The 23,914-nt window shown below is 46.7% G+C and overlaps 1 protein-coding gene across 1 annotated transcript in view; it reads right to left on the bottom strand.

Annotated features, from left to right (window-relative positions):
- The window catches only part of LOC135913374 (chitinase-3-like protein 2), a 303,766-nt gene extending 300,933 nt beyond the window's left edge, over positions 1-2,833 (bottom strand). The window contains exon 1 of the mRNA XM_065445972.2: positions 2,808-2,833. The gene's annotated coding sequence lies outside the window, so the exon portion shown is untranslated. The remainder of the gene's footprint in view (positions 1-2,807) is intronic.
- Positions 2,834-23,914: the final 21,081 nt, after the last annotated feature.

The raw sequence follows: 23,914 nt of genomic DNA, 5'->3' as shown, positions 1-23,914 counted from the left end.
CGACCGCTGGACACCTCGGATTTTCCCGGACACTATCGAGGATACAAGAAAAGTATTATTGGCCGCGCCTGACCGCCGACGTCGCCCGTTATGTCAGAACATGCCGAGACTGTCAGCGACGCAAGACACCGCCGACAAGGCCAGCCGGATTACTACAGCCAATCGAGCCTCCTTGCCGACCATTCCAGCAGATCGGGATGGACTTGCTGGGACCCTTTCCGACGTCAATAACCGGAAATAAGTGGATCGTCGTGGCGACGGACTACCTCACCCGCTTCGCTGAAACAAAAGCACTGCCGAAAGGTAGCGCAGCCGAAGTGGCGAAATTCTTTGTCGAAAACATCCTGCTGCGACATGGCGCCCCAGAAGTCCTCATCACCGACCGAGGAACGGCCTTTACAGCGGAGCTCACCCAAGCCATTCTGAAATACAGTCAGACAAGGCACAGGAGGACCACGGCCTACCACCCGCAGACGAATGGCCTTACGGAGCGGCTGAATAAGACCCTCGCCGAGATGCTAGCGATGTACGTCGACGTCGAACACAAGACCTGGGATGCCGTCCTGCCGTACGTGACATTTGCTTACAACACGGCGGTGCAAGAAACAACACAGATCACGCCGTTTAAGCTGGCTTACGGCAGGAACCCGACGACGACGCTCGACGCCATGCTGCCCCACGTCACTGACGAAGAGAATGTTGACGTCGCTAGTTATCTCCAGCGCGCCGAAGAAGCCCGACAGCTCGCCCGCCTACGGATCAAGAACCAACAGAGGACGGACAGCCGACACTACAACCTCCGACGACGCTTTGTTGAGTACCAGCCCGGCGACCGTGTTTGGGTTTGGACACCGATACGCCGACGAGGACTCAGTGAGAAACTACTCCTACGCTATTTCGCACCCTACAAGGTCATCCGACGTATTGGCGCTCTGGACTATGAGGTCGTGCCAGACGGCATTTCGCATTCACAGCGGCGCCGCGCACGATCTGAAGTGGTCCACGTGGTGCGCCTTAAACCCTTTTACGGACGCTCACGAAATTCCTTATTTTTTGTTGTTGTTTTCTTTGCTACGGGTGCTTTTATTTAGCTGGTTTAGAAAAACGAGATGCAATGTACAGCACAAGAAACATAGCACAATGGAACGTAAAAACATACAGAACTTTCTATGGTAATCAAACATTAGAAAATAAACTACCACGACTTCTTAACAAACTCGCACAAAACGATATTGATCTCCAAAACACAACACGCCACAAACTGTTCGAGTATTTTTTACACTACACCTAACCTTTTTTTTTTTTTTTCTGTGATTTGTCTACCCAATTCTTCTTTCTTTCACCATCATTGTAAGTTTTCTTTCCAGCCAGGACAATGCTGTTGATTTTATGCTGACTACTGTAACCGGATAACAACTCTGCTATATGTATTTTTTTTTTCCTTTGTTATCTGTATTTCCTGTATTTTCTTTTCTTTTTCGTGTGTGTGAAAAAAAAAAGGGAAAGAAAAACAACCACTGTATTGCTGTCAAAGTGGGGGCCCGTGGCCTTGTCAAGCTGTCCAACGGCAGCTTTTACTACGGGTCCCCGCCATCATCTGTACCATGGTGGCAAAATAAAATTTGAATTTGAATTTGAATTTATTTCCCTTGTATGTAGCATCGGGTCGATGCTTTTTAAGAGGGGGGTATTGACACGTGTACTTATCTTTATCGGGCGACCACGTTTCGCCGCTTAACAACTGTAATCGCACAGCGCGGGACGCGCTTGCATGTATCCGAAGTTTCTGGAAAGGTATCGATGCTTCTATCCGCTGGCTGTTGTCGCCGAACGTTATGTTATCTGATTTAATCGCCTGACGCGAATGGTGTAGAACTTTGTGGAAGGCACGCGGGTCCGAACGATTAGTCTGGAACATTCGACGACTGCTCTATAAAAGCCGACGCGCTTGACCCGCTGATCAGATTTTCGACGATCGCCGACCGTGTTCGCCGCTATCGTTGTGCTATAAGTGTAGCCTGTTTTGTGGGCACAGGTTCGCCCAATAAAAGTTAGTTTTGTCTATCACAGTATTGCTACTGTGTTCTTAACGTCACCACCACGTGACAATAGTGTTTTCTTTTTTCTTTTTTTATTGTTTAGCCTACACTTAAGAACAGTTTACACCCTTTGGCTTGCCCCTTCTGCCACACAAAAATAATCGTCATCTGCCTTGATGCGTTTCCTTTCTTTATCGCTGCGAGCCCGGAACTTTCCAGTAACGAACGGCACGCGCGTTATCAGCATAGAACAGTTTACACCCTTTGGAGTGCCTCTTCTGATAACGCGCGTGCCGTTCGTCACTGGAAAGTTCCGGGCTTGCAGCGATAAAGAAAGGAAACGCATCAAGGCAGATGACGATTATTTTTGTGTGGCAGAAGGGGCAAGCCAAAGGGTGTAAACTGTTCTTAGAGTGTAGGTAGGACATTAGGCAGTATAATAGCAAGGGTTTGGTGGCGCAACCCACCGCCCCGTTCCAAAGGGGACGCTCGTAACATCCATCCCTCTATCCATCCGACGCGGCTCCTCTTTCCCATAGTTTCTCACTATAACACCTAGAGGGTAATCTGGCACCACCGTCTATGGGAGTTTCTTAAGGGGGCACCCTGCCGGTATGGGAATGACGGTATATGTGTCTGCGAGGCCCGTGTTGGCTGGTGTTGTAAGAGGCTTCGTCTGAAACGTGGATATGGCTACGCAAATAACGCGTTCTCAAACTAAAATCTTCATAAAATGTTTCCATTTACGCATATTACATCTTTACTCACCCACGATGCATGACCAAGCGAAGAAAAGCAAGAACAGACGACCAACTGACAAAGCGAGCGCGAACCTTGTCGTCTGTCCTCCAACTTTAGCGGCCCGCTGATACTTTTTACGTAACATGTAGTCGTACACACGATAACAAGTTCTCATAGTTAAACAAAACACGTTTTTGCGTAATAATAAAGCTAAAACAGCTTTTCACGTGCTGTTTTAGTAGAAAATCAATCATTGTGACAGACGGAACGGTACTTGCCAAGCGCGTCTTCAAGGTGTCCTGTCTCTACGAGAACGATGCCAATCCGAATCTACAATACACCGGCATTCCCATGCATACCACAGCGCAGCAGCGCCAGATTTCCCTCTAGGTAATGTAGTGAGAAACTCTATGCTCTTTCCGCTCACAGCGCGATTCCTAGGTGGAGCCTCCCATGCGGGGTGCCTCTGACGCGATCGCTGCGCCGTAGCGCGTCTGGTGGGAAAGCGTCCCCTGCGATGTGTGCCGTGCTGCTGGCGAAAAATCATGCGTCTGAGGTGCTCCCAAGCGAGATAGAGGACGATCCATCGAGGCGTCAGCACCATGACCACGTCCGCCTTCATGGCGCGGCCCGGCTGTCCGTGCCGATCACAACGTTTGGCTCGCATAGATCGTTTTTCCCTCCGAGACGCCGAGTTCTTTGGTTCGTTCCGCTTGCTCAGGCGCACGTTTCGTCTTTGTGTGACTCAAGAGCATGCAGAGCGAATGAGTGGGCGCTGCGAACAGGGTGCGATAACGCCATCGCGTTCCACTCTTGAAGGCGAAACTTAAGCCTCCTCCAATTTTTTGGTCTGGCTGCTCTCTGGAAGTTCTCTGGCTACCAGACAACTAAAAGAGGCGAGGGGCGCTCGCCGCCATCTTTGCGGGGACTTCACGGATTGCAACGCGGGCGCTTGAGGACTTAAATCTACCTCGCTCAGTCAACTGTCTACGGTCATCTTCGGATTGGCTAACTTCTAGCTTTATCTTTTTAGGTGCTAACACTCCGTTCCGCATTGCGAAGCGGCGCGATACGAGCCGTCGTTAACCGTTTGAAATGTGTGTGTCTCCTGCTGATGGTTTCTTCGCGGCAGTGATTAGCGGTGATCAGCGCGCCGCGCTCTCATGAGTGCATGTTATCTGCATCGTGTTCCAAGCAAGTTGTAGACGCTCATTCCCACATTGCGGTACATTTTGGGTTCGTCTTTGTCTGGTGGCGTTCCTTTTCACATATCTCGCGTATGTATATATCTCCTTTTTCTGCAGTTAGCGAAGGCTTTGCAGCTAGCCCGTGTTCACTCCGTCTCTCCGTCGTATGCTTAGGTGGCAGCTCGAAACCGATATGTGCTCGAACTGCAGGCCGTTGATCTATGATCTAAGCAGCCCGGCGAGGCCGGCGCTGCCATGCTGGTGGCATGTTTACATTTAGCCAGCTAGCTGTACCAGCGTTCGATTTTGCAAACTTCGGGCAGGTTCGGGTTGTCTTGGGATCCCAGCCCACGTGACTCCCTATAAAAACCGGAACTAGCGGGCTGCCAGAACTCCGAAAATCGAAGAGGCCCACTGTAGAAGAGTCCTTCAAAACACACCTAATTATTCTCCAGTTCCGGCGGCGTTTTTTCTACTTTCTTTTCAAATAAAAAGATGTTGATCCATAAATATTTTCACAAACAATTTTCGCTTTTCCTCCCTGCTTGGCTGTTGCCTTGGCTTTCTCCTTTAGTAGATCGCTTAATTTCTCATCTTCTTGGGACTCTTGTTTCCAGTTGCCAATTTTGCACAAAAAGTGCTGTAGAGTTAAGGAAAAATTAGACGAGGTAAGAGGTGACAGTCATATTGCTTATGGGTTGAAAGTTTATTGCAAGGTCAGATGATGGACGCTGTTTCGCAATATTTTTCACCTTATCTAAACCATATTGCGGATGTATGGTTCCGATGATCTGCCAGCGTCGCGGCGAGCCGTCACTCGAGGAAATAATGAAGCAAAAGGAAACGTTCAATGCAATTGGCGTTTTCTCAGGCCACAACTCGTTCCACTAGCATACAGACCAGCTGATTATGAATCGAGTCTCCTTCCTGGCCCTGGAACAGTGTAAAAAAACAAAGTTGAACTAACGTAGCAACAGCGATGTGCGTGATCGTTGAATAGATGGCGACATAAAAATTGTGTTGGGCATTATAAATAAAATAGAATATAATTAAAACAATAAACTATACCCTGCCTGCTGCAATAAATCGTGACAACTAAATTCATCTGGAGTTAATCGTGCGGGCACCGAATCGATGACAAAGCTGGCCTCCACACCCCAGGAGATGCCAATAACTACCGCTATCCAAAAGGAGTGAAAAACTTAATCGTTCCACTCTGTGAAGATGGAACGGCAGCGAAAGCTGACGACAGTCAACGCTCTCAAACGAAAAGCTAAGTGTTTCACCTCCGCCGTGGGCCGGCCTGAAGATTGTGCAACACCGGGCCGACCCTCGGCGGAGGTGAAGCAGGCGTGAAGCACCGTGCATACGTGGGCCAATCCCGAAAGTAGTGCAACACCTGGCCGACCCGCGGCAAAGGTGAAGCAAGCGTTAAGTAACCCCCTACGTGGGCCGATGCCGAAGATAGTGCAACACCGGGACGCCCCACGGCGGAGGTGAAAGCAGGCATTAAGAATTCCCTATACCTGGGCCAATCCAGAAGATATTGCAATACTGGGCCCACCCACGGCGGAGGTGAAGCAGGCGTTAAGCGCTCCCCACACGTGGGTCCATGCCGAAGGTAGTGCAATGCCGGGCCGACCCATGGTGGGGGTGAAGCAGGCATTAAGAACTCCCCACATGTAAGCCGATCTCGAAGATACTGCAATACCGGGCCCATCCTCGGCAGAGGTGAAGCAGGCGTTAAGCACTCCCCATACGTGGGGCCATCCCGAAGGAAGTGCAATGCCGGGCCGACCCGCGGTGGAAGTGATGCAGGCGTTAAGCGCGCCCCACACGTGGGTCCATCCAGAAGGTAGAGCAATGCCGGGCCGACACGCGGTGGAGGTGAAGCAGGCGTTAAGCACTCCCCATACGTGAACCCATACCGAAGTTTCTGAAGGGCGCTTTATAGGTTCCGGAGTCCACAGGGGTATGTGCCATTGACATTGGACCCTTTTTGCGGTATCACCAGGATCGGCCCGCATGATTTTTTTTTTTTTGTTAACGGACGCCAAAAAAACTACGGAAGTTAGTCATACACTGCTGTCGCTGTAAAAGGCAGCAAAATGTTGATCGCCGAGTAGACAGATTTGTCGGCGCTTTAGGAATGCGTGTGAGTGGCGGCGTGGGAGGCAGCCGCTTAATTTCGGGGGGGAGGGGCGGTCTTCCCTTGGGTACGTGCCTGATATATATACGTGTATATGTAAATATTGTACTCATATAGGAGGTTGTTGCCAAGTACTGCACCAGGGTGGCTAATCCGGCTCTGGTGAGGGAGTGCGTTACCGGTTCTGGTCACCGCGATCAGGCTTACTCCAGGCCCGTTTATGCAATTTCCTCAACACGCGGATTTCTTTTTTTCGGTGGAAAATTGCACGGCACCGGGATTCGTACCACGGTCCTCTTGCACGTGAGGCGGATGCTCTACCTCTACACCACCGAGTACTCTACGCAAGTAATTTGCCCGTACTCGCGTATGGGGCACAAACCTAGAGGCTTACGAAAAGGGTTCTACTTAAATAGAGGACGACGCAACGAGGTATGGAAAGAATGATAGGTGTAACGTTAAGGAATAAGAAAAGAGCAGATTGGGTAAGGGAATAAACGCGAGTTAATGACATCTTAGTTGAAATCAAGAAAAAGAAATGGGCATTAGCAGGACATGTAATGAGGAGGGAAGATAACCGATGGTCATTAAGAGTTACGGACTGAATTCCAAGGGAAGGGAAGCGTAGCAGGTGGCGACAGAAAGTTAAGTGGGCGGATGAGATTAAGAAGCTTGCAGGGACAACATGGCCACATGACCGGGGCAGTTGGAGAAGTATGGGAGAGGCTTTTACCCTGCAGTGAGCGTAACCAGGCTGATGATTATATGTAAATACTTATGTATTCTGCCCCTCCTGCTCGGGCCCCCATTTGGGACTGCAGTATCGTATAAATAAAAATAAATCAATAAATATCGCCAATGACTACAGTATACCGTTCGCACCTTTCTCTTTGCTAATTGAACAACTTCATAAAACTGTTCTGTTTCTTGACCATGATGAAGCACAGGCTCGCATTACGTTTAATTTGTGTCCTATTTAGCTTTATAACGATGACTGTTGGAGTGGTGACATATAGTAGAGATCGAACATCAGGTTCCTGACTTGTACATATAGCCTATTTCTTTTTGATGCACCTTATGTTCAGGGGCCGCCAGCTCGTTCTAAAGGGTGAAGCCTCATCAACCTCATCGTTCGCGCTCTTCGCACGCAGTTGCGAGCACCTCTATGCTTTGCGCTGGTATACGTGTGTTGCTTTTGCACGGTTTATTACATTGTGAATTGTTTTATGGACATGTTCACCAATTTATTTTTCACCATGACAATAGGAACAAGCGCGAGCAGACGATAATATGAAACAAGCGGTTGCGCGGGTACGCGTTACACCTGTTTCCCGCGCGCACATCATTTGAAGGGGCCGCTCTCATTGGTATGCGCCCATTGTGGCTCGCGTCTTCCATCGCGCACTTCGCGTTCGGTCTTTCTTTTGCTGTGTTCGTTCGCTTATGGCCCCCACATGATACATGCCATCTTACGGAAACTGTCTGAAGGGCACGCAAAACCGGTATGCTGGAACGGGTGCCATTCACACATTTCTCATAATATTCTTACACCGTGGTAATCATCAAGCCACCGTTACCGCATCATCGGGTGGCCAGCTCATTATCCTCACCCTCTCCTGAAGGGAACATAATGTGTTGCAGAGGTACGTAATTCTGAGCAAGTGATATATACTTTTAACATGGACTAATATGCATCTGTTTGTATGGTGACTGATCATGGATGCCCTGGTCATACGACTGCTTTGCAACTCCCACAGAAGTGCCATAGCTGGCGAACGCTTGAGGCAGCCTTTATTGCCACAGGTGTACACTCAGCTGGCCTCTAAAGGGAGACTGCAAGGTGCGACGTGAAAAGCAAAAATAATGGATGCAAGTTGTCTATAATAATGAGATAAATGCAAGGTAACCTTGGTAATCACTGATCACTGCATTTCAAAGCAGATTCGAGAATAAGACACCCGTTGTGTTGCATTTACCTCAGCCGCCCCATAGCACACCAGTCTTCACCGCTACATGAAAACTGCTGCAGAACTCCCCTTCACAGGTTGGCTCCATATAAGAAGAAAAATACACTAAGTGACACCTGCAGTAAAAAGGCCTTCCACATCTGGTGCCTTGGCCTTGAGCTCCCAGGGCTAATATTGTATAGAAGATGCCGGGGGGATCGTGCCACGTTGCTCAGTGGGTAGGGCACCGCACATGCAACGCGGAGATGTGGTTCGGTCCTCCCCTACGGCAAAGTATCTTCTCGAGCACTTTAATTCCCCTTACTACTTCTACACGACATGTATTTGATACATAACTAGCTTTCCATTTGAGGCGATTGTGACCAACAAACATAGAGCGCTTCCCCTTGCTCTGCCCACCCACAAATCATGTCCTTGCGGTAGCATGCACTAGAGAGCCAGATGTGCTAAATAAAGCATTATTGTGAAGCGATATGCATGTTACAAAATGTATGGAGCCTTAAATCATCATTCTGTGTGACATGCATGTATTTTGAATGCTATTACAAGCAATACTGTAGGGGGAGGTGACTACGTTGCATGAACTGCAAACAAGTTTCTGAAAAGATAGCGCTGTCTGTTGTTATCCCTCATGGCAGAAGGAATCGCTCAAGCCTACCATGCTGCTGCACTGTGTACATGCAAATACTGGTACATATTTCACTACCAATAAGCAGAGGGATATAGGAAAAATCAACAAAGATGTCAAACATGTGCTTCCTCCACAGAGGCACACTTTACATGTAACAGCTGAAGCCAGGTGCACCAAGCTGTTTATTACGCTTTCACGCCTTTCGAGCGTAGCACTCCATCTTGCCTTCAGCTAACCAGCATCCATTTCACGAGCTTGCCTGGAAAAAAAGAAAAGCAAAGCTAGTTAATGGTTTTCAACACGGTTACAAGTTCTTATAGCTATCGTTTCAATCAAGAGCTCTTGGTTGAAACCAAGATGGGTTGATATGCACGCTGCACTATTAGAAAAAATATAAAAGGCTCAGGGTATGGTAGCACATATACAGGGCAAAAATGTAAAATACATAGCACAACAAAACAAGGGCAATGAGACAGCACACAGGACAGGCAATAAACTTTCAACTAAGATTTAGTGAAAAAATGTTGCACTTTTGCTCCAGCATTTGGTGTCACATTGTTGATATAAAACCATGATGACCAAGATCAACATGAAACCAAGAAAACCACAACTTACTGAATGCCATGGCAGAAATGCACTTACTTGCAACAAATTCTGGCTATAAAGGCAATCGAGCAAAATGACCACATGTACATTACCACCAAAGAAATCTCTTAGAAATTGTCACGAAAGTTGTTACAAAATAAAAACATGATTAAAAATAAATGATGTATTGGTGCAGAGCCTTGCTTTTTAAGCCTCGTTTTCAATTCTGTCGATTTGTTGCCGCTTTTCCTTTTTTTTTTTATTCGAATCCTGGGTCGCACACTAAAATGGACCCACGGTATCGTCTGGTGCCCCCGGGCACGAAGGCCTGCGAGGCAACGAAGAGGCGAACTGCGCAGCTCGAGGTCTCACTAGCCGAGCGGCAGACCACAGCGTTCTTCAGCCCCCGACAGACCGATGAGCGACCCACAAGTTATTAACGACAGGTCAACAAATACTACAGGTCAAACGGCTCGGAAGAACGCAATACGCTCCCCCACACAAAGCTCTCAATAAACTCCAGGCAAGGGACTGGCGCCGCCTGCAAACTAACACATACCCACACTTGTCTCGTCTACACGCAGTCTACCCAGACAGTTATACGTCCCGGACCTGTCCCTGGTGTAGCAACCACACAGCGACACTCGCGCACATAACACACGAATGCACCGACCGTCCGGGCGACGCAATTTCGCCACGAGTCACCACACACACACTCACTACGTGGTCTTGGGAGGCGAGACTCTCCGAACTGGACCTGGGAAGCCCACTGGCGACCCTCGACCAGGCCCGGCGAGCTGCGACCGCCAGTGGAGCCCTGTCAGAGGGAACCACCCAGGAATAAACCGCGCAACGGTTTCTCCTATAATAAAGTTCCTCCTCCTCCTCGCACTTTTCTGTCAAAATGAGATTGACGTAAATTGAAGGGTGCGACAATTATGCGCATTAAATTTCCTGCAAAAAGAAATTTTTTTTCATCACGCATTTGATGCAGGATGGCAACAGGTCAACAAACGGGACACAAACGGGCTGCTGCCGCTGTAACAGTGCAGGACACCAAAACAAAAATGGCGGCCGGAGGAGCAAGCCGAACGCGCCGAACGTAATTTTTTTCTTCTTGTGAGTACATACGCGCATTGAAACAGTTTCTTCCGTATCGGTAATAATATTGTTAATATCAGCAAGTTTGCGACAATAACGTAGCCATGTCCACTTTGGGGGGACAGAAACCGAAATGAGTGCGCTTAGCTGCCAGTGAGCTAGAAACACATGGCGGGCATGCTGCGGAAACTGCGACATTTGTCTTCACTACTATCCTAATACAGCATGTTTCCGCCTAGGGTGGGCAAATATCTTAGCTGTGTTACAAGCGTCAACGTATGAATAGAGTACACTTCTAATGTATCCGTGTAAACGTGGCTACTATCGTTGCCGCTCACGATTTGTTGCGTGCCCACGAGTGCAGACGAGAGGAATCGAAAGGTGCCTTCTTTGTTGCTGTTGTTGACCACAACCGTTATAAAGCCCACAAATAATAAAGCCACGGCAAGTTTGCTTGTAGCTTTTTTTTCATGGAAGTGTGGAAAGTGATGAAAGGAATGAAATGGGGCATCTGCTTAAAGGGCCTTTTAAGCGGTTCGGACAAATTTTGTAGACGCATAGGGTACAGCTAAAGCCAATCATTTGCACCACAATTTGTGTGAAACATCTCGTATTAAGAGAGCTACGGATCATCACAAGTTACCCTCCTCCATAGTTACGCATTTTCTCCTCAACTCGTTCGCCGAGTGATCAGAGCTAAGCTCCGCCGTCACTGGCTCTGCGTCACGCTGGCATGTCGTGTCGTTAACTTCCGTTTTCCTAGGAGCACGCGCGCGAAGCCTCGCGAAACACTCCGCCAGCTGCTTGGCAGTCGATCCCAAGCGAGAGCTATCGAAGCAGCATACATTGCGAGCATTCTGTCGCAGCGGCGAACTTGTTTCGTATTCCGGTAACCCCAGACTAACTGGGCGTTTCGACGGAACGGTGCAGGCACAAACTCAAGCTGATGAAGGAACTTTAGCGCAGACGTACGTGAGCTGCCTGATCAGTCTCTACGGTACAGCCACCCATTGGCGCAGACCTTAACCAGCCAAACAAAGGGCTCTCTAACCAAGTGTAAAACATTTTAAACATTTACAAAAACGTGTTAACGATTATACTCCTGCAAAAAATTTACACCAGCAGCAAAGACGAATACATTTTGTTACTGCTACTGTGTGTGGTTGAGCTCTATGCCGCCAGATGGCTGCACCATGCAGACCATTCACCAGGGTGTCTACCAAGTTGACATTTACAAATTCCCTGAGTTTTCCAGGCTTTCCCTGAGTGACACAGAGCTTTGTTTTACGTCAAGAAAGGCTGACACCATGTTGTCCGATGCTAAAGAACGACTTAATCCAGTTTGAATAGTATTGTTTACTTTAACCAAAAAGAAATCACAATGGAGGGGTAAGTAAAATGCGCAGCGAATAAAATACCTTTGAAAAAATTGTCAAACTCATTGCAAATCGAGCCGAACGTTCCCAAGTATGAATAGAAAGGAGATGATTACAGAATCAAATGTTTTCCAATATCGGCTATTTTTATCAACTGAGAGCAAGCTCAATGGTATGAGGCCCGAACTTTGTCACAAGTGAGATTCTCTCTCAGCAGCTAGTGTGTCAATCTGAACTGTCCTGACATACTCTCAGCCTGTGCACAAGGCCTCAGTGTTGCGTTTCACTGCCTTACAGAGTTTAAGTAAAACCCTTGCTTGGGCTAGTTGGTTCATGCTTGAATGAGTGAAGGCAAGGAGCAAAAGATCAGGACTGAAGGACACAAATGACAGCTTATTTTGGCTTGGATGAGGGTGGCAGGCTTCCCTTCCCGTTCATTCCTTAATACGTTCTCATACTCCTTCCACCACGCCTTTGCCCCACGGACCATTTGAAGCATGCTCTTCGTCAGTTGCACAGTCAACCTCCCGATTTTTCGTACTCCCTAGGGGCCGCGAAAATGTCCGTAAAATCGGACAGTTCGAAAAAAATGGATGCATGTCTTTTACTGCCACTAAGGGCTCCATTCGCCACAGGCACATCCAAAAAGGCCTGCCCGTACACTTATTAGGCATATCGGTGCTCGTACTAGGACATGAGATGGCGGGTAGACGAGTGTATAATTAAGGAATACATACCATGTCCCGTGACAATTGCCCCCTCCCACGCTTAATATGCGTCACCGCATAACACTGCTGCATTGAGGCGAAGCTGACCTTCGGGAGCCAGCATTATGCAAAGCGCCGTGCTTTCCGCGCTTCGAAGCCAATCGCGAGGACAACAAAGGCGGAATCAGTGCCATTGCTGACAGCGGCGAATTCTTTCAATGAAAAACACGGCGCCGAACGGCAAGAAGCTTAATAGCGAACGCTGAAGCAGCTAGGCCTTGCGTTTACCACGGCGGCGAGATAATCAATACGGCGGCAGTGGAGGCATCGATTAATGCCGTTTCGGACCTGCAGTCACGGCAAAAAGTCTGGAAAATCGGAGTCTTGCGTCCGAAATTTCAGACGTTCTTGTGCACTGACTCAATGGGGAACCGCTATGGTGCCGCGACGCCCACATCCAGTTCGCACATGCTATTTATGTTCCGTGAACTTTTAGGTAACAACTCATAAGTTCAAGATACACAGTATAATCATTGAAAAGTATATGAATGAAACACAAATGCCAAATAAAACAGAATATGATACGTGGAACTGATCATGGAATGGATAGTGATCGCAAATGGACGCGAACATATTGGGAAACGATTGCACATAGAAGCGCTGATGAATTGAAGGCTTGTGTTCTGTGTATATGCTACAAGCTGCAGTGGTTATATAAGCGGTGCGAAATATGTGAGGGTGCTTCGAGAAGTAATGGAGATGGCCTGGTAATGTAATGATATCTATGAAATAAGCATAAAAGGGAAATGGAATGACAAATAGTTAATGACTTCAGAGAAATATCAAGTTTGATCTGTTTTATGCACAAATTGGGAGTTACCTGTTCTAGAGCAAGTCGCTCTATTTTGTACGGATTATAGCAGGTTAAGTAGTTTTGATATTCAGACCATGTGGATGGTGCATATTCTGGTTGTGACTGCACAATTATTAAGACAGCCCAGTTCTTTCGCATTATTATGGGATTTTCACAAGTTCCAGTGCAGGCACCCTTGTGTCCTGGAAGCTCTGGCACAAATAGCATTAATATGCATAACCTATGAGAGATTATGCACAAGGTGAATACCTAAGTACATGTATGATGATGCCCAAGACACTACTGTGCTATCTACAAAGTAAAAGAAGTGGTACGCTTGTGGCTAAGAGAGAACGTAACATTTAGTCGAGTGAAGTGCCTTTAGAAGAGTGAACTGCTCGACTACTTGGTTATCTAGTTGGCTTGTTGGTCATTATGCTCATTAAACAGTTGATGTAAGTGCCCATGTTGTCTCCTTTCTTGTATGTGTGGCTTTGGTGCAAGACTCGTTTATTATGAGTGAAGTGCCATTTACCATTTCTTACACCCTTAGAAAACAAAGTTAAAGTCACTTTGGAGGGCGAGATGGTCATCCATTGAATAAAGCAGCAAATAATGCAATCGTCAAAAAACAGTCGTAGGCAAGGAGATATGTTAGTGGGCAGGTTGTTAATGTAAATTAAAGACAATTAAGAATCAGGAATGCTGCCTTAAGGTACACCTACTGTTACGTCATGGAGTGCTGAAGTATAATTTTGAACTATTGGAAACTGCCCGCAAAAAAAAAAAAAGTGACGAAGCCATGACAGTGTAAAAGGCAAAGAACAGATAGTTTCGGAAACAAATGAGAATACACAACGCTGTCAAAAGATTTGGCGAAACCTAAACAGATGCAGTTGTAGGTTAGTGTCTATGTTAAAATGAAAGTCAGTCACGAATTCTAGCAGTTGATTGTCACAAGATAATCCTTTCCGGAAGCCAAGCTGTTCAGAAAAAAAAAATTGTGTTCAAGGTGACGGTAAATGTGAGAGGCAATAATGTGTTTCGGTAACTTGCAGCAAGTGCACTTCAGTGAAAGTGGATGGTAGTTTTGGGGTTAATTTGTTTCCACTTTTAAACACAGGGATGACCTTGGTAATGTTTTTGTCTTCGGAAAGAAAGCAAGCCAGACAATAGCGGGTGCTGGAAAATGAGGCAGTGAATTTGCCAAAAGATAGATGCAGCATTTCTTAATGAGTTAGTGTTGTCAACACCAGTCCTTGTAAACATTTTTAGGTTTGCATTGAGTTGAGTGATACCTTCAGCAATGACATGAATAAGGGACAAATATTGATCATGCTGTTCAAGAACAATGGGTGTGTTGGAATGATCTTCCCTTGTGAATACTGATGCAAAATATCTGTTAAATACAAGGAGGGCATTCACTGTCTGGAAGCGGTAAATCATCCTCGTTGCTCATTGAAATACGGTTACTAGCACTGTTGGGCAATATCATGTGCCAAAACTTTTTGGGACTAGATTTTAAGAGAGCGGGGAGGTTGTCAGAAAAATTGTCTTTAGAAACACAAATAGTAGAAAGAGAAGATTCGAATTTACAGTATTAGTGCGTAAGCATTATTTCGCAAGTACCCTAGCTCCATCATGCGAAATCTGTAATGCCTAGTATCTGACCAAATGGCTTGATTTGCAACATTAAGACTTTTAATTGTTATAATAGTGTAAATGTTGACTGGTAGCTTTCTAAGTGACAAGGAATAATTTAAACAATAAAAAAATACATTGATCACAGAGAATACCCTTAGTGATACATAGGGTTCCATCGAAAAGGCATGGGGAATCTCACAGTAGGGGGTTGGCAAACATTAAATTTGGGCTGGGTCAACTTGAAGATTTGAAGGTCGGCCAAATGAAATTTGGGGGTGCGCCAACTGGAAATGTGGGAGTAGGCAAACTAAACATGGGGGGAGGGGCTACTTGGTGGGCCATCTTGAAATTGTAAATTTCAGGGTGGGCCAACTTCACTTTGGGGGTATGCTTTTTTTTTCTTTTCACACCAATGATGTGGACACAAGCTTGGCCCTTCTGTACAGATACCCCTTTTTTTCAATAACAATTATGGACACTCCAGACGACTTTCCGCTATCACTGCCGTGATGTTCCTTATCAAGTCCAAGTGCAATAGCATCGCGGCTGCGCGCTGTGTGCTGTAGGTACAAGGAGAAGGTGAGAGTGAGCCGAGAAGAATGGCGACTTGGTACAGCGGCGTCTTCTCACGCGTGCTAGGGGAAGGGGCAGGGGTGAATTATTCAGGGTTCAAAGGGTTCAAATGAACCAGGCCCCTCCCGGCTTAGGGTGCCCCCCGAGGGCTGGACCGCTGAAGTAAACATGATGCATTTCCGAGCCGATCGGATGCATGCAGCCTGTCAGAGCACCTAGCACCTAACACCTCTGCCACGTTCAGCGACAGTGCCCATTCAGTGATCCAGCGAGCCTGCCCATACCACCACTGCTTTAACTGCACATGATGCTGCGATTCAACGGCACAGGAACGTTTCATGTCATCACCGCTGATTTTGTAAATATTTCACAGCCTACAGTGTGTCCGTATCCCGCAAAATAAGCCGTGTATCACATATAACCGCTGCGCGGCTGTTCTGCGAGCTCGTGAAGTTTCGAAATGCAGTTGAGGTCGATGAGCTGATCGCACTTGTCTTCGGAGTTCACTTTCTTCTTGTCCACTGCGAACAAAACACTCAAAACATGAACTAACACACGAACGCATGCAGGGCGCTCAAACACAGTAGGAAAGAAGCGTGAACAAAGCCACATATGAGGTGCGCAACCAACAAACAGGTGTACACGGCAAAATAACGACAGAGGAGTTCAACGGGTACTAGTTGCTGCCATACAAAAAACGATAAGCCGACAAACGCTTGCAATATTCATTTAGCTTATTGCGCAACATTACTTTGCAAAGCCCATAGACATTTACGTAGAGTGTTAAGTTACCGTTATGATCATCTATTCGTGCTTCCGTAACAAAACAAGAATGAACATTTTTCTAGCCTAGTCCCCATGCGAGTCACTTAACCAGAAAAGTGACTTTCAAAAGTAAAGCAAAACAATAAATCAGTTTAGACTGCTGAAGCATTGTTTGAGAACCCTGCATGCAGTCCTTTCAAAAAAATAGTTTGGTTATTAGATGAGAAAATGAAGGTCCAAGTATCAGCATTTGAACTTCGCACCAAAACCCCAGCGCCGGTACGTCATCGTGACGTCAGGGATTCCAAAGTATGTTTTCGCATTTGGGCCGCGTTGGCTGAAGAAAGGTTCCCGAAACTTGCCATGTTTAATATTTGATTCCTTTAGAACACAATGTAGTCAATCTGTACCGCTATATACAATTAGTAGGCCCTAGAAGATGCCATCAAAATGCAAGACGTCACATCCCCCAGGTGCGGGAACTTAAGTAGGCGTCGCCACCCGTATTTCGTTCTTGCGCTTTTTCTGTCTTACCAAACGTCTTATCGTAAGAGTGGTGTTTTTGGTGTTGTAGAACGGTAATTTACTGATGCAGAAAAAATAATTTTTCACTTTAGTGTCCCTTTAAGTGCTGTTTCTGAAACTCATCCCAAACTTGTACTTTTCGTCTACTGTCATGAGTGCACTTCTCGTCAAGTTTAAGGCTCTTTCTTGAATACGGCAAAACGGCAGCGCAATGGGTCCAACTCGCACAGTCTGTAGTCAAACAAGAGAATAAAATAGCAACATGCCAAACCTTACAGAAGGCTCAGCTTCTAGTGGCACCACAGTGAACATAGACAGAGCGATGCCGGTGCAAAGCTCTCACTAGAGTTTTGTCCACAGGTTGACATATTGTCACGTGGTGGTGACGTTGAATAACACAGTAGCAATACTGTGAACAACAAAACTCATTTTTATTGGCTGAACCTGTGCCCACAAAACAGGCTACGCTTATAGCACAACGATAGCGCCGAACACACTCGGCGATCGGCGAAAATCTGATCAGCGGGTCAAATGCGTCGGCTTTTATACAGCAGTCATCGAATGTTCCAGACTAATCGTTGGGACCCGGATGCCTTCTACAAGGTTCTACACCATTCGCGTCAAGCGATGAAATCAGATAACACAAGGTTCGGCGACAACAGACAGCGGATAGAAGCATCGATAACTTTCCAGAAACTTCGGATACATGCAGGCGCGTCCAGCGCTGTGCGATAACATTTGTTAGGCGGCAAAACGTGTCGCCCGATAAAGACAAGTACACGCGTCAATACCCCCCTCTTAAAGAAGCATCGACCCGATGCTGCAAACGAAAGTAATGAATAAGCACTCATAGCAAAGAAAACAACAAAATAAAGAAGTTTGTCAGTGTCCATAAAAGGGTTTAAGGCGCACCACGTGGACCACTTCAGATCGTGCGCGGCGCCGCTGTGAATGCGAAATGCCGTCTGGCACGACCTCATAGTCCAGTGCGCCAATACGTCGGATGACCTTGTAGGGTCCGAATAAATAGCGTCACAGTAGTTTCTCACTGAGTCCTCGTCGGCGTATCGGGGTCCATACCCAAACGCAGTCGCCGGGCTGGTACTCGACGAAGCGTCATCGGAGGTTGTAGTGTCGGCTGTCGGTCCTCTGCTGGTCCTTGATCCGCAGGCGGGCGAGCTGTCGGGCTTCTTCGGCACGCTGGAGATAGGTAGCGACATCAAGGTTCTCCTCGTCAGTGATGTGCGGTAGCATGGCGTCGAGCGTCGTCGTTGGAAATCTGATCAGCGAGAGGTACTGGGATCGATACCCAGCACCTCCACCAGATGTCACAGGTGGTGACATTGAATAACACAGTAGCAATACTGTGAACGACAAAACTAACTTTTATTGGGCGAACGTGTGCCCACAAAACAGGCTACACTTATAGCACAACGATAGCGGCGAACAGGCTCGGCGATCGTCGAAAATCTGATCAGCGGGTCAAGCGCGTCGGCTTTTACACAGCAGTCATCGAATGTTCCAGACTAATCGGTGGGACCCGGATGCCTTGTACAAGGTTCTACACCATTCGCGTCAAGCGATGAAATCAGATAACACAAGGTTCGGTGACAACAGACAGCGGATAGAAGCATCGATAACTTTCCAGAAACTTCGGATACAAGCAGGCGCGTCCCGCGCTGTGCGATAACATTTGTTAGGCGGCAAAACGTGTTGCCCGATAAAGACAAGTACACGTGTCAACATCAACTCGAGAAAGTGCTTGCCAAGCAGATCTTCATGAGTATGTGACTGTGCTGTTGAAGTGCAGCTTCGTCAACTGCATTTTACATGCTTTGTGCATGTTGGCTGGTCTGCGTCGCACTTGCCTGGCGCCGCGGTGCACGCTTGCACTCGAAAAGCTGGGCAGGAAAGATGCCTTCGGCCTTCCTCGACTCAGCATTGTGTATTGCGCAGCTATTGCTCAAGTCGCATTCGAGCTCCAGACAGCCACGCAATGCGTCGGCATTCTTGCAACAGCTCAAATCACGAGCGCAACAGGGAGAACGCACGCAGAGAGAGATGCCCGTCAACTCGCAAATTATGAGCGAGCAATGCGCTTGGCTAACTAGGTGCAACTGAGAGATCAACGGTTGCATACTCAATATGAGCCATACCCGCATCGCTACCGCTTTGCCGCCAGGTGCACACATCATCTGCATAGGCCCTATTTAATAGTTGCTAATAACAAAATTACATGCTTACCAGCCCTGTGGCTTTCCCGAGATTACTTTGAGAGTATACATTAGGCATTTAGAGTCAATTTAGCACAACTGAAATTTCGTTGCAGTTGTCCTTTAACGAATATGATTGGCAATAAAGAGAAGCATTTGCATCAAGTTTTGTACCAACTTTAACAATGCTACAGTAGAAGCCCACTGTATGTTAAAGGAAACTTTTGCAATTGATGCTACGGCCCAAAGCAAAACATTCATGTGGTATAAGCACTTCAAAGATGAGCATTCTGGACACCCGTCAACAAGCACGACACTGGAAATGATAGCAAAAATATGCATGGCTATCGTTGCAAATTGCAGGCTAACATAAAGGATGTCTGATATTGTAAGACAGTCATATGGAACAGTTCCGCGAATTTTGTCAGATGTTTTGAACATGAGATACGTTTCTGCCAAATTTGTGCCACAACTGCTCAGCGATGAACAGAAGTGCCACCGTGTTCCTGTCTTCATGGAAATGATGCAACAAGTTAGAAGACACGAGATTGATCTCTAATGTCATACCCGGTGTTGAAACAAGAGTTTACAGTTATGATCCTGAAACCAAAGTGCAGCTGTCACAACGCAAGCGCCCAATTCATCACAGCCATGTGGAGTCCATGCTGATTGTTTTCTTTGACCTTCACAGAACTGTCTACAAGGAATTTGCATCTTCTGGACAAATAATCAATAGCAAGTTTTACTGTAAGGTTTTCAAGCGCTCAAGGTGCAAATATCCGGAGAAATCAAAGAACAAAAACTGGCTCCCCCACCACGACAATGCACCCGCTCACACACCACTCGTTGTTCGACAGTTCCCGACTTCCAAACATGTTGCAGTGATTCCGCACCTGCCCTATTCACCTGACCATGCTCCTGCGATGTTTTTGTGTTCCCAAAAATGAAATTCAGGCTGAAAGAGCATTGGTTTAGCACATTTGAAGAGATTTAGTCAGAAGAGCCAGAAGTTCTCAATGCACTCAGACCTGAAGACTTCCGTGGATGCATAGAATTGTGGGAGAGATACTGGGCTCGCATACATGCTCAAGTGACTACTTCGAAGGAGAAAGCGCAGATTAGGAGTTATGATGAGCTGATTATATTTCACGGCCCAAATTCCCCGAACTTTTGGATAGTGCCTAGGCTGTCTGTTTCTGCTTTTTAGTCCTAGCCCTGTGCAATACTTTCGACTTCCAATTTTGCCCTGCATTTCCTTATAGTAGCATGGTTTGTGCGTCTTACTCAATGCCCTATGGGCCCTGTAAGCTAACTTAAATATATGAAAATAGGAGCTCATTCATAACATAAGTTATTTTACATACTAAGCCAGCAGTAGTAGACAAAGACATGTTCCAGTGCATAAGAACAATAAAAACAGGTGCACAGACAAAAGTATGACATGAAAGTTACAGCACTGAAGCAGTAACTGGGCTGTGACTTTTGGTTTTTCGCAGACTTGCGTGCCTTGCAGTATGAGCTGGTCAGTCTAGGCGCCATGACATTTACGGAGGTGTTGGAGAAGTGCAGAATATCAAACGCAGTGGTCCACACTCGGATATGTTGAGGTCAATAGGCAGCAATAAAAAAATACTTTAGAATGACAGCAATGGGCAATAAAGGGGTATTAATATGACATTTCTTACTTCTGTTCTTGCGTTAAGTGAATGTCCTGGACCTTGAACTGCTCAAAAAAAAATGCTGGAGAGCCTCAGGGGTACAAATTTATTTCACTATTTTCTTACAATTTAGTTTCGGTTTTTTAGACATACCGAACCATAGTCCTTCCATGTTTTTCTGGTCACGAAACTCCGCCGTCACGCTATGGGAGAGGTTCACATGCTGCCCAAAGGTGCCGCGACGCGGTGCCACTGTGCCACAGAGGGCATCGTTCGCGTACCGAAGCGCGTGCGCAGTGCGAGGCGAGCTGAGTGATCGGGTGTGTTCTGTGCATGTGCTGCGTTATTTTTTGAGTGCTGGGCTGTTTAGTTGTAGTGGCGGGATGGGACAACGATGCCGAACACGTGTTGCAAATAACAGCCGAAGAAGAATGGTGGTATCCCTAACAAGCCATTGAAAAAAAATATTGCTGTATTTGTGATGCTGCTACTTGTGTTCAATTGAGAGTTGTTTTAAAAGCATATTTAGTGCCAGCAAACAAGGACGGAAGGGAGACGACACCACAATGCGCTAACTTTAACAACTTGATTTTTAGGAAATACACCTATATACCCCTTCCACAGTGGCGCCACCTCATCCAAATCTTAGCCATCCAAAAAAGCCGTCTGCTTATCTAACAAGTCGACTGAAGGGGCACTAACACACGTATCACCATTCCGCCTGATAGCCTGAGCCTCAATAATCTCTCGCAGGTCTATCATTGTGCTTCGCAAGAACGCGGCAGGATCCATGCACCGGCGTACAGCCGCATTCCTGACAGTGGGTTGACAGATGACCGTATTGCTTATTTTTCACATTTAGGCTATGTTCGTGTAATCGGTCATTAAGACATCTCCCTGTCTGTCCGGTGTATTTTTTCCCAAAGGATAGCAGAAGCTTATATACAACAGCTTCTACGCAACCCACTGGCGCTTTTCGATGATTCGTAGAGCATCCAGCAGCTGGCTTACGGTACGGTTCCCTTAATCGACATATTTTTGCCAGCTTCTCTGGTGCTGAAAAGATCACTTTTGTGTCCACCCAGCTAGCCATTTTCTTAAGACTATGTGCCGTTCTATGCAGGTAGGGCACTATCGCTACCTTCCCTCTGCGTTCCGTCCATTGTTTTGCTACGTCCCGAATTGTGCTATCTGACCCCGCACCTTTTTAGCAGCCCCTCTACGACCGAAACTTGCACTGACTCTTGAAACCCTGCTGCTGATAACCTTCCCGACTGGTCCATAAGACTCGTATAGATCTTGTGGTGGCAAGACTTCCTTAAAGCATTTCCAAAGCATAAGTTGGCAATGCTCCTCTTAATGAGTTTCGAGTGGACTGAGCGATACGATAACAGGGGCTTATTAGCTCTAGGTTTATATTCCCAACACGTTATCGTTGGGCTCTTCAATCGTGAGAGTAAGTGGGCTAAGGCCTGCAGAAGAAACTTCGTAAAGTTTTTTCGAAGTAAAAACTTCATTCAAAGCGGGACAAAATCACCTCTAGTGAATGCGGTGTTGCCTTAGAAACGTGCCGTAGAAAGTCATACTGCGGTGTATATCGGTAATTATGAGCATGTAACTTCCAGAAGTTGCAGTTTCACGAGTAGCGAAGTACGTTTCGGCTACATTTCTTTCGCGCTCTGCGCACACGCAGAGCCATCTTGCGGCAAAAACACAGAAGACCCCCTCCTCGCAATGTACGGCAATCCATACTAGCGTCGTCTGCTTCTGCTATTGCTGTTGCAGCTGCTTGCTTGCTTTGGTGGGTATGTCCTAAATTTTATACCATTCACATAATATTAAAAATTTGGTTATCTGACATTCAGAAGTGGCTTGCACATTTAAGTGCCAACCTTTGAAGGTTAGCACTGCCGCAAAGGTCGAGTGAAATCACAACACTAATCACACAAGCTTTCTGCAAATAAATGCCTATGTTATGTTATAACAGCATATATTTTTACATGAAACAAAAGGCACATTAAATTATGGGGTTTTACGTGCCAAAACCACTTTCTCATTATGAGGCACGACGTAGTGGACGACTCCGAAAATTTCGACCACCTGGGGTTCTTTAACGTGCACCTAAATCTAAGTACACGGGTGTTTTCACATTTCGCCCCCATCGAAATGCGGCCGCCGTGGCCGGGATTCGATCCCGCGACCTCGTGCTCAGCACCCTAACACCATAGCCACTGAGCAACCGCGGCGGGTAAAAGGCACATGAGTGAAGTTTCAGAAGATATTCCAGTGCATAACATGCATAAGTTTTTAAATGCAAGAAGATACTACGCACAGTCCCACCACACCTGTCAGTGAACACAAGCACGTACTGAAGACAAGCCGTCCGCCGAATGAACAGATATATCTAACCACATGGAGCCGCAGGCTGGTATGGTGCTAAAGTTCCTGCACCTTTGTAGCTGAAGATGCCACACCACTATCCAGCAAACTGCAGCTCAATTTGAGCATAACCAAGTAACTTTCAAAACCGAAAATTCTGTCGCAACAGTTCGCCTTCAGGTCCACATCGTACAGACTGCCTACTGTCTCTTTCACCATTGCCTATTGAAGTGTGTCATGATATAACTTTCCAGCATCCAAGCCGAATTTGCTTTCTTGTCTTCTTGTCTCGTCCCTTGTCTATATTTTGCGCTGTTACTAGCAGGATGGAAAACCAACAAGCCCAAGCTGCTATTCTAGCGAAATACATTTCTAGTACCTCGGGCCCTTTTCAATGTTTCACTCTTGTGGTGTCTTCTTGTCTCGTCCCTTGTCTATATTTTGCGCTGTTACTAGCAGGTTGCTTTAAAAAGTTTTAAAGATGAAATAAAAATTAAAAGAGGAACATTTTTCTGTACCCATTGGTTTGGAGCATTACAAATAAAGTTTACAATATAAATGCTTAGCTGCCACTTTGTTTACCACTGCCGACAGTGCTCTTTCGTCGTTTCAATAGTGGTGACACCCCAAGGCTTGGACACCAAACACCACATGTCACAGGCTTACACAGGCTTCCATGATGGCACCATCATGTCAAGGTCAGCATCCAATGCAGTCCAAGTTACCTCTACCTTGGAAGACAAGCTGACCTATTCTGAATCCGAGCTTGGCTCATATTTGGAGTCGGAAGAACCGCCGCTCCAATCAATAGTTGAAGGGCC

This window comes from Dermacentor albipictus, chromosome 1, assembly GCF_038994185.2.
Source record: "Dermacentor albipictus isolate Rhodes 1998 colony chromosome 1, USDA_Dalb.pri_finalv2, whole genome shotgun sequence".
Lineage (NCBI taxonomy): Eukaryota > Metazoa > Arthropoda > Arachnida > Ixodida > Ixodidae > Dermacentor > Dermacentor albipictus.
The sequence above is the reverse complement of the archived record's forward strand: the minus strand, read 5'-3'. Positions and strand labels throughout refer to the sequence as shown.